The sequence below is a fragment of the Chenopodium album genome, chromosome 8 (assembly GCF_948465745.1).
Source record: "Chenopodium album chromosome 8, dcCheAlbu1.1, whole genome shotgun sequence".
NCBI classification, from domain to species: Eukaryota; Viridiplantae; Streptophyta; class Magnoliopsida; order Caryophyllales; family Amaranthaceae; genus Chenopodium; species Chenopodium album.
The window spans coordinates 18199722-18212093 of NC_137841.1; the positions used below are offsets into that span (position 1 = coordinate 18199722).

At 36.3% G+C, this 12372-nt stretch overlaps 1 long non-coding RNA gene and 1 pseudogene across 2 annotated transcripts; one reads left to right on the forward strand and one right to left on the reverse strand.

Annotated features, from left to right (window-relative positions):
* Positions 1 to 5116: 5116 nt before the first annotated feature.
* LOC145555869 (uncharacterized) lies at positions 5117 to 7603 on the reverse strand. 2 transcript variants are annotated; one of them, XR_014091606.1, is made up of 3 exons: positions 7336 to 7603; positions 6235 to 6332; positions 5117 to 5512 (listed from the first exon to the last, which is right to left on the reverse strand). It is a non-coding gene; the product is annotated as an uncharacterized LOC145555869 (long non-coding RNA). The 2 variants fall into 2 exon arrangements; XR_014091605.1 differs by having other exon boundaries at positions 5117 to 6332.
* Positions 7604 to 11712: 4109 nt separating this feature from the next.
* LOC145557025 (small nucleolar RNA R71) lies at positions 11713 to 11805 on the forward strand (annotated as a pseudogene).
* The last annotated feature ends 567 nt before the right edge of the window (positions 11806 to 12372 follow it).

Sequence of the window (12372 nt, forward strand, 5' to 3'; positions counted from 1 at the left end):
TCATCTTGACGATGTATCTCTTTTGCCACGGCATGTGAGGAATCCTCACTCATACCGATGAGTTCAACCAAAACCATCTTGCACACCCGGTGTGCCTCACCAACCTTAAAGTAGTAATGGTGTCTCGCTTTGGCATAGCCCACCATTACACTTATTCGGTTTGCAAGTGTTGTTTTGGAAAGACAAGTTTTAACTCAATATTATTAGGGACCTAGGATTTCTATGTTGGTTGATTTAAGTGAACTTAACTAATCATCACAACATTTTGAAAACCTACTTATGCATCTAACATATCATTTATATATAAGCACAAGCATAAATATATAAAGCATAAGTATAAGATGCATATTGGCAACCAGCATGACCCCTTGATTTCTTCAAGTCTTCAAAAGGTCTTCATTTGCATCTTTGAGGCTTCGTCTTCCAAGAAACTTCGTCTTCAAGACTTAACCAAAACTATGCAACTACTAGTATCTACGATTAGGAATAATCTAAATATTAAGGTACAAAAATACTCAACGGTACGTAGACCTTATTTAGATTTACAAAAATACATCACGGTACGTAGTCCATATTTTCTATCCTAATCGGGTCCCACTAGTTACCATTTGATAAAACCTGTGAGAGAATATACATTCCATTCATCCATTCACTATATGTGAATGGCCCATGCATTTTACAACAATAAACAAGTAATAATTCATTAAACACGCGCACGCACCAGTAACTAATCTACGTGGTTAATCCGATTAACACGCCTAATTAAAACTAGTCAAAGTTGTTTAACCGATTATGTAATTGACGTAATTAATAATTGAAGCTCCCACTAAATTCTGCATCCATCTTAATTAATCCAATTAATTAAGCCGGTAGAACCCAAAATTTGTCAAAATAAATTTTGCGAATACCGCTCAAACCCGAGGCCTAGCCTCCAAAATTTTAATTAAAGTAAACAAAATTAATAACGGCAAAAATTTCAAAATGTCATTGCCAAAATACATGTGCTAATTAAGGGGTGGTGCGCATGGCCGTTACTCATGCCGAGCGCCACACCCATAGCTTAGAATACAGCATACGCTTCGACTCTTCTACGGGGCGTGCAAGAACGTGAGCTACGAGGCCACACAAGCTTGCTAGCAATGCGCACCATGCCACAAGCACCACAACATAGCCCCTGCACATGACGGCTGCACCAAGCCCACGGACACGATGCTCGTGCATCACTGCCGCACTAAGGCCCCACCACAACTCGACTGTGTGCTGCGCTACGCACGCACGCACGCACGCACGTAGCATTGCCGCAGCGTGCTGCTGCTTGGCTGGTGCTGCTGTGGCAGTGCGCACCAACCACGCTCATGGATGCACGCAAAATTGTGGCCGCCTCCTTGGCAGTCACATGCGGGCTGCTATGCAGCCCAGCTAGCCAAGGGTGGTTTTGCCTTGATTTGCGTGCCACATACTCGGGATTTTGATCCCAAATTTTGCGTGACATTATTATTAATTCTAAATTAATTTTAGAACTAATTCAATGAGCCAAAATGAAAATTTAAACAAGTCTAACTTAAATAAAATTATCAAAGTGCATCCAACCAAAATAATTCCCAAGAACCATTCTTTAATTAAATTGGTTTAGCTTGGTGCATTAACATAAATAAGGCAATTTCTCACTATTAATTTAATCAATTTAAATTAATCTTGAGATTTTGACAAAGTAAGAGGGAGTTGGAAAAATATGAACTTTAATGTTCAAATAAAAAATCCAACTACTAACACTTGTGAATCCTTGAAAAATTATATCTTCTATTATGAAGATAAACAAATTTCTATCACAAAGTTTGAAACTTTATGTTTCCAATCAACCAAAAATGATTAAAACAACAAAGTTCAACATAAAATTTATGGAATTTAGTAGCGTTTAAAGTTTCAATCACTTAACATAATTAAACATTTAATCTTTAGCACTTTAGAAGCCTCCAAAACAAAAATTTCACACTTAATGCAATTAATTTGCAATTGTGTGAAAAATAAAACCAAACTTTCAAACACAAATTACCACCAAGTAATCATGCCTAAAGAGGTTTAAAATTGCATATATAATATGTATTGAACTAATTAAATAACCACCATAAATATGCAATTAATTTTCAAGGTTAGAAAGGCTTAAAATTTTTCGTAAAAACGAAAAACCCCTCGAAAAATGCATTTCTAGTCGTTTTTTGGCTAAAAATCGAGACCAAAAAGGGTAAAACCATTTCCAAAACGCCTTTTCCACCCAAAATTCACTATTTTTAGGTCGAAATATGGGTTTGGGAGCTGAAGTCAGCTCTAATACGAGGTTAAAATGGATAAAACGAGCTACTAATAATCTAATTAGCAACTTATAACCAGAAAAATTAAGCAATAAAAATACTTTGAAAAAAATGATAATTAAAAATAAACGAGCGGGCTCCGATACTGTTGTTGGGGTTTGGTGAGTCCCACTCACCGCGGAAAAAACCCGAGCCAAGGATCACTCTCGCAATAAATAATATCACTAATGCATAAAATAAACACAAAAGGGCAAAATATGAAATATACCTTTGTCGCGTGCTTCGCCCGACAAATTGGGTTGTTACTTGAAAGCTTAGCCCCGAAAACACAAGAGCCTCAGACGGAGATCCACCCGCAAAAACAACTACCGACTTTTAGGTCCGTTACCTCGAGGTTAGTGAGGTCCGACCAAGACCCGAGTATTATATTAGTTTAAGAGTTTTTGCAAATGCAATGCTCTATTGAACTCCTACTCAAGCACCATTCCCAAAAACCCAAGTTGGGTATTTATAGGGTATGGTGAGAGTGAGAATTTCTATCCCATCAATGAGATATCATGAAATTCCACAATTTATTTTAAAGTTAAAATAAAATAAATAAGCAAACTAATAATAAATCTACAAGTGTCATTAATACATGTAAAGGGAAGTGTGGACCACTTGGAGAGTAGGGGACCATACTTGCTCCCTACTCCATACTCTCCTTGTGCCACATGTCCCTGACCCCACATGCCTCCCATAAGCTCGGCCCAAGCTACCCGCGCATAAGCCCACCACGGCCCAGCCTTGCACTTGGAGTTGCGGGCTGCTGCAGCAGCTAGCAAGCCACGCACTCCAAGTGCTGGCTGCTACTAGCATGCCGCGCACACCATGTGTGGGCTGCTAGCAGCTGCTACCCTTTGGGTGCTGCGGCTGCGGCTATTGCTAGCCATGGTGCGCTAGCACGCACCAGCCAGCCAACCTTGGCTCGCCATGGTGCGCATGCTAGCCACCTATGCTAGCACATTATGCCCATAGCACTAGGATGCTTGGGGCATTCTAATGCTAGAGTAATTTAGGAATATTGTCGATTTATTATTATTTGCGCGTCTCGTCATTTACTATTTTTGACTCGACTTCTGACGCTCGATTTCGACGCTCTAAGCTCGAATTTCCGACGTCTAAATATTTAATACTCGGGTGACTCATTAATTTCTTCCGAATAAATTTGTCGAGTCGGTTTGTCAATTGCTTAGGTGTGACTCGAAGGGTTCAGTCAAGATTAAGCTGTAATATTAATATTACTGATCGGAAGCAACCTCCACTTAGGCATTTCGATCACTTGACCTTGCTGAATATATTAGCTTTCTAATAATTATGAACCCACTAACAGAATAATACACTTGTTCGGAGGATACCATTCCTTTCAAAGATCTTGGTGAATGTTAAAAGAGTTGAAAAGTGACCCGGTGGTTGCCATCTTCTACCGCGTCACATCTAACCGTAGCCAAGAGCTCTAAGGTTGGCTCCAAGTAAGTGTCGTAGCAAGTGCTCATGAAGGTGCTCATTCGAAGATTACTGAACAACTCCCTTAAATCTAACCAATTCCCAATTTAACCATATCCGGTTGAAACTGGTGACGAGAAGGTTTGAGGGAATGGTTTCTTTTGAGCTTTGCATATCGGTCTTTGTGTATTGGGTCACGAAATTGTTTTTTGGGTAGAGGAGTAGGCTTTTGTGTTTGAGAAGTATATGGGTTTGAGGAGGGTTTTTCAATGGTGATGGTGGTTTTTCGCTTTTTGGAGGTAAGGTTTTGAATATATTTTGACATGGTGATTCCTCCAAATAAACAAATTCAAAATCCAATTAACCAACTCCACAAACACCACAATAGCACCACAAAACACTTTCAAACACCAAATTCACAACTCCTTGAACAATGACACCAATAACACAAGCAACAATTCACTACCAAAAACCCAAGTTTCCAACCACTAGTACAAAACCAACCTTAAGTAACACCCAAAAACTGTTACATAATGTGGTAAAAGTGTTATTATAGACAATAGGTAACACTTTACTGGGTGATACTCCAGCCCATGTTCCCTAAGGTCTTATGTAACACTTTAGGTAACGTATGGTAACATTTTCAATAATGATACTATAAAACCTCTGATGTAACACTTTTTACATTATTAGTATCATTTTGAAAGTGTTACTTTTTATTTCTTATGTAATACTTACTTATCTTTAGTAACATATTTCAATCACATAGTATCACTTTATCCGACATTATGTATCACTTTTCAAACTAATGTAACACTTTGTTGATTATTAGGTAACATTTTTTAACCACTTCTTGACATGTAGTAGCACTTTATTCGACATTATGTATCACTTTTTGCAAACTATTTTAACACCTTATTTATTAATAGTAACATTTCTTATTATTATTATTATTATTATTTTTTTTTTTTATTTAATTTTTTTTAAATATAAATCCATAAATGAGAAATTAAAAACTATAAATGAGAAATTAACATATATGATGGATAACATTTGGATCGAAATACTTTAATAATTCTTTTAAAAAAAACCATAAACACCAATTGAAACTTCCAAACAAAAAGAAAATCAACTTCGATCTTTAGCTAAAAAAAAGTGAGAAATTAAAAAAAACTTCCAAATTTTAAAAAATAATCAGCACGCTAGCAACAGATAGCAGCAGAAAGCTAGGAGAAGGGCAGCAGCAGCAACAGAAGCTACCAACACACAACAATATGTAGCATCCATCAGTAGTAGCACGCAGACAACAGTGGTAACAAGTATCAGTAGCAAGAGTCATCAACAGACAACAGTAGTAGCAGCATAAAATAGCAGTAACAGTAGCAAAAAACAGTTGTAGCAGCAGTAGAACAGTAGTAGCAGCAGTAAATCAGCAGTAGCAGCATCAAAACAACAATAACAGTAAGTGACAGCATCAGCAAAATGACAGTAACAGTAAGTGACATTAGCTACGTTATCAGTTCACCCTCTTCATCAGGTATATACTCGTTAGTATCTTTAGTCACTTTCTCATATTTTTTAAGTTTGTTTTGATCCGTTCATCGATTGTTTCATTTCATAAGCCATGGATGTAACCTCTAAATTCTTCATTCTTATTCTATTTTCTTCTATCCTTGTTTATCTCTGTTTCTCATAATTTGCCACCTCGACCTTGCTTCCTACAAAGAACACACAAGACAGATTTAATGAACATTATTGGTGAGAAAAAAAATTGAAAGATAATTAGAGTATCAGACCCCTAACAGCAAACAGATTAACTATCTTTCATGCATGTAAAAAACGCTATGAATCCGAGTAATATTAGGCTATATCATCCTCATAATCTATAGCAGAACTAGGTTTTAGCTAATGTTTTCCAAATACTCGTTATAATTAGAGTTATGCAGTGAAGTAATGAGCTTCTTTTACTCAAATGCAGAGGGGAGTAATATGAGCATTTGATAGCTTACTGCATTTTTGTATTGATATGTTAATGAAGAAAGAAACAATGAGGTTCGAGAATTTGTGACAAAAGCTGGACTTGAGGTTATTTTCCTCTTTTTGGCTTGGTAATAAACATTTGTTATTGTATTTTCCTTCTTCAAATCACTAATGTTGCGCCTTACAGATTGTACTTTATTTTGAGACATTTATTTTGATGGGTCAATCTCAGTATACATGGGTCAATTTTAAATGAAAACAAGCTGATATATATGGGTTAATCTCATAATACACATAGTAGCAAGACCAAAATCACAATGAAAACGGATGAAGGCGACTAATGTTAACAAGATTGGGAAACGCTAACGAATGTATGCAATTGGTGGCAACTAAATCCATCCAGATGAACCCTGAGAAATTATTTGCCAGAAATGAGCAATAAAGTAGAGAAGAGCATTACAATGCACTGGTAGGAATAGATAGGAAAAGACTGACTGAAAATTCAAATACCAGAGCACCTCTTATCTGCAAATTCAAATACCTAAGCACCTCTTTTATCTGCAAATTCAAATACCTGACCATAAAAAGACTGGCTGCAAATTTAATTAATTGAGCACAGATAGATAAAAAAAAAAAGCAATGCAATGCAAATCCTCATATACTTAAGTCTGGTCAGCTATTAGTCTGATCAGCTTATACTCAAATCTATAAGCTAATATCATGAAAAAAAGGCTTTGAATCATATACATGAGGCAAATTAATCTTTCTAATACTAAAGTCCGATCCTCTATAATCACGCAATACAAAGATAAAAGTGCATTGAAATTATGTCTATAGTAGAACCTAGGGACTTTAGAAGAAGAAAAAATGGACTTATCACCCATTATAACATTACCACATACTATGATGTATTAACTATTAGAATTTGGAAGAATAATAACATAAACAGGATCAGAAGTTCTGCATACACTAGCTACATGAAAAAGCCTTAGTGAGTGACAGTAGTTAACACTGTTTATTAATCTGTCAAAAACACAAATACGTTGAAACGAGATTACGAGACCCTAAAGAGGAAATCAATAAGCCCGTTGTGGATATAAGAGCAAAGCAAACCTGCATAAGCTTTCCTTTATTTCTAAAGCATAAAATTTATACCTCTTGCCAATTAATGATATGCAATAACCTAGTACCAAAGCAGACAAACACAACATGGAATTCTTTTTCATACACCTCAATTTCAAGCTATAACAAACCAAGTGAAGATTATATTAAAGTATACAATTTTCTTACCAATTGAAGACTTGCGTAATTTAATTTCCTTGTGAGTGAAAAACAAAAAACTAAAAGGAAACAAGAATTCAATTATCATAAAGACCTCATACGACAAACTGAATAAATCATCACTATAAACACAAAGCCAATAATACACATAAGAAATTCAAATCAATAAATCAAACTCAAATACCGAATAAGAACTTCCATAAAAATTAAATCAAACAAAAGCAAACACAAAGCCAATCATCGTTCTCAATATATACAATAAAAAAAATAAAAAACATACACCAAAAATAAGAAATTGCCTGAAATTAGAATCGTGAATTCGAAGAAAACCCAAGATCACAATTAAATTGCCCAAGACGACTGATATCAGATGAAATTGCGCGAGGACGATTGAATTTCTGCTAAAAATTTCCAAAGAAATTGGGTAATATGACTGATTTTCCGATGAAATTAGAGATTATCAATCAATCGTTGCTAGGTTTGTTGGGAGCGAATGAGGAAATTAAAATTTTCCTTTTTTTTTTTGTTTTCTTAAGTCATATGGCAGTTTAAATTTAACCGAAATTATTTTCTTTTTCCTTTGCGGTTCATTGTCTTTTTTAATGAATTGATTAAAGGATTAACCCTTACTTTTTTTTAATTGCAAAGATTTTTTTTTCCACAAAAATAAAGGTAACACCAATTAGTGTTACTTTGTTAGCATAAGTTGTTACCTATTTTAAAAGTGTTACCATAAAGTGTTACCTATAAAAGTGGTACTTTATACTGTTACACATGGTAAAAGTGTTACATTAAGTGTTACACTCTACAAAAATGTTACCAAAGTGTTACTTATAAATCTAATAATTTTGCATTTTAAAAAGTGTTACCAAAACGTGTTACATAAACTCTATTATGTACTAGTGAACTTATTGCAATCACCACCAAATTAACCGATTTTGCTACACAAACATTCAACAATACAATGTTAAGCAAAATTAATCAACAACAATCACAAATAATCAACAAAAAATCATATTCAATCATCAAAATCAACAAAACACATTCTACTACTATTCACTAACATGAACTATCAAAATCTTGCAACAATATGATACAATTATGTAAAATAGAGTCAAACAAGAAGATTATACCACACTTGAAGCAAGATTGATCAAGAACTAGCCACCAATTCCCACCTAGTAGAAAAACCCCAAATTGGTCTTCAATGGAGGAGAGAGATTGGAGGTTGATAATTGAAGAAAGTAGTATGATTTTTGTTATTAAGGATGATTTTGTAGAAGGAATTTGATAAGTTGTGATGGATTTTTGATGATTGAAGATGCAAATTTGATGAACAAAAGCTAGGGTTTTTGGTGTTCTTAAGTGAGAAAGGGATAGTGCGTGCTAGGTTAAGGGTGAAGGGGAAATGAGGGAAAGAAAAGAGAAATAAAGAAAAACAAAGGCTCTGCTTGGCTGGGTGCGCGGCCGCACATCCTGGCTGCACAGCCGCGCTAGTGTCGCGAGCGGCCGCGCGGACCCCTGGTGCGCCCTCGCCTCTGCTTGGCTTCCTTCATGAAATTTTTTCTCGGTGCGTTCTACTGAGGGCTCATTGTCCAATATCATCCCGGGATTATTGAACCCACCAAGTATGGTAGTTTCAAAACACGATTACAGTGGATTCAACATCCACTAATAATGAGAGCACCACAATGAACCCACCAAGTTCAAATTTATTTCAAATTTTAACACAACTTTCCCTAACTTACCTCACTACATTACCTTACCCTTTTACCTTAAAATTCGATAAAATCGAATATATTTTCATCAAAAACACGAAACCTTTCATTGCTCATTCTTTCTCGAAATTATCCATATCCAATGAATTTGACATGTCAGTCCAAATAAAAAAACAAGTGAAAGAAAAGAAAAACAAAAGAAAGAAATTAAAATTAAGAAAAACAGAAATCAAAAGAAAAGGGTTAGAAATCCGGGTTGCCTCCCGGGAAGCGCTTGCTTAAGGTCTTATGCTCGACCCTTCCTCCAAATCACGGAGGGTCAAAGAGCACCACCTTATCCAAAGTGGTGGAGAGGATAAAATCATTGCAAAGCTTGTGTAAAATCATATCATGAACCATGTCATCTTGAATCAGAGACACCGAATCAAACTCTTTAGACTTCAACTTCTTCTTGTATCTCTTGGAAACTCACTTTATCTTCCTTGATTTCTTTTTCCTTGGATCTTTGAGATCCTCATGTTCACCACTTGAAAAGCTATTTTCATCTTCCTTTAAAGAAAGTTCCAACCAAGAAGGCATTTTAAACTCATCCACAAGCTTCGAGGGATCCTTGTCTTCTTCACTAACAACCTTGATTTCAACACTTTTAGGAACATCATCACAAGCTACAAAAATATCATTAGTAGAAGACAGAAACATGGAATCATTAGCATTTGAAGACAATGAGTTTATGCACATAATTCCTTGCACATAAGATAGAGACTCATGCATCAACTTGAGCTTAAAACTTGCCTTACTATTACTAACACACAAGGAAATCATGCCACCTTTCACATCTATTAAAGCACCCGAAGTTCCTAAGAATGGCCTACCTAAGATGATAGGAATGTTGTCATCTTTCACAATCTCTAGCACAATGAAATCTACGGGAATAGTGAATTCTCCTATCTTGAGGGGCACATCCTCAATTCTACCCTTTGGGAACTTAATAGAATGGTCGACCAATTGAAGGGTCATGTTGGTTAAAAGGATCTCACCTAACTTAAATTTCTTGAAAACGGAGTAAGGCATGATGCTAACACTAGCTCCAAGATCACAAAAAGCATTTTGAAACAATTTCCCATTAATATTACAAGTAATGGAGAAATTTCCGATATCTTTCATCTTTGGGGGTAAATCATTATGGATAAAGGCACTACAACACTCCCCCAAACTCACCAATTCAACCACATTGCAATCACTCTTACCGCACAAAATTTCCTTAAGAAATTTAGAATAGTTAGGCATTTCTCCCAAAACATCGGTGAAAGGAATAGAAAGATGGATTTTCCTAAGCATCTCGATAAATTTCCTAAATTGTTCATCCAACTTGTACCTATTGAAATTTTGGAAATAGGGAAGTCTCAGTTTAAAATTCTCATCTTGCTTTTTCTCTTTCTCAACACTCTTCTCATTAGAACTCACACTCATCTTGCTAGACTCATCACTCATATTTTTCTCTTGAACTTCCTCCTTGCTCACAATGCTTAACACCTTGTTCTCATTTTCCTCACTCGAGTTACTCCTCTTATCATCCTCCTCACTCATCCTAGAAACTCTCTCTTAAATCACTCTCTCACTCCTTGTGGTGATGGAATAAACGGGTTTCATAGGATCAACTCCTTGAGAGGGTAATGAAGAAGGGCTAGCACAATCTTTCAAGGTATTGTCTAGTTGAGTTATTTTGGTCTCAAGCATCTTGTTATGTGTCATCATTTCATTAAACTTCTTATCACTTACCGCCATGTAAGTGTTCAAAATCTTTGTTTGATTTTCAATGATCTCCTCTAAGGTAGTCTTGGAAGATGGGGGTTGAGCATAGGAATTATCACCAATGCCTTGAGGTCTTTAAGCAAATTCGGGTGGGGATTCCCTTTGGTTGTTGTTTAAAAAATGCCCCTATTTTGATTGTTCCAATTACCTCGGCCTTGATTGTTTCAAAAATTTTTGTTTTGGCCACCAAATCCATGATATTGGCCTTGATTTCCATATCCTTGGCCTTGGTTTTGGTTACAATAACCTTGATTGTTATAGTTACCTCGAAAACCTTGATTTCCTTGGTTCTTATAACCACCATTGTTATAGTTATCAAAACCAGCTTGTTGGTGAGCATTCCTAGTCCCAAAATTCCTTGGACCATCAAATATTTTTCCATTGTTATTGTTAGAAACAAAGTTCACTTGCTCACAATCATTGTTTTCAACATCATCACAATTTTCAAGGCCTTGGTTTTGGTTACAATAACCTTGATTGTTATAGTTACCTCGAAAACCTTGATTTCCTTGGTTCTTATAACCACCATTGTTATAGTTATCAAAACCAGCTTGTTGGTGAGCATTCCTAGTCCCAAAATTCCTTGGACCATCAAATATTTTTCCATTGTTATTGTTAGAAACAAAGTTCACTTGCTCACAATCATTGTTTTCAACATCATCACAATTTTCAAAAGCATGTGGACAACTAGAGGAGTCATGGTAATAAGACCCACAAACATCACAAAAGACACAACCACTTGGCATATTACTTGAAGTAAAAGGAGGAGTAGAGTTGGAAGATGTACCTCTCCCCCTAATGTGGGAGGGAAGACTTGGTGCAATCAAAGAGGCGCTCTCTAACTTGACCTTGATCAATGTCATCTCCTTCCCCAAGTTTGAGATTTGGGAAGAAAAGTTACAAATTGCATTGAGATGATCAACTGAATGGATCATTGAGCTACTCTTGCTTGTAGACTCTCTCTCTCCCTCTTGCAAATCCATGTAGTGACGAACTGCATCCTCAATTATATTTATAACCTCTTCCTTGGTCTTGTTCATCATCAAGCCTCCGCCTCCGGCATCAAGACATGACTTCCCTTGAGGACTCAATCCTCTATAGAAAATTTTATGATTTGGTAGGTCGGGATTCCATGGTGAGGGCATTCTCGTTGATACTCCTTGTATCTTTCCCAAGCCTCATACAAACTCTCACCAGGATTTTGCTTGAAACTTTGGATTAGAGTTCTTTCCTCGGCGGTCTTCTTTTGAGGGTAAAAATGAGAAAGAAACTCTTTAGTGACCTCATCCCAAGCTTTCAAGGTACTAGGCTTCACTTCCTTTTCTAGCCACTCCAAAGATCTTCCGATTAGAGAGAACAGAAATAGCTTGAGCCTTTTGAATTCTTGAGAAACCCCACTGACCTTGATTCTGTTACAATACTTCTCAAACTCTTTGAGATGATTTAGTGGGCTTTCGTTCTTGGCACCACTAAATTGCCTTCGTTCAATCATTGTTATCATTGCCGGCCTTATCTCTAAGTCATTGGTGGGTGTTGTTGGTGGAGCAATGCCACTCTCGAATCTATAAGCACCGGGAGTTCCCAACTCCTTTAAAGCAACTCTTGGATTAGCTCCCATGCTTCCTCGATCCTCTTCTTCTCTTTCTTGATGAATTTCCTATCTTGGAGAGCTTGGAATTGAAGAACGATTAGTAACCCTTATCCTTGTTATGGTTCTCTCAAGGATCAAATGGCACTAGAGTTCGTTCTCTTGCCCTACGCATACAAAAAACTCAAAGAAAATATTA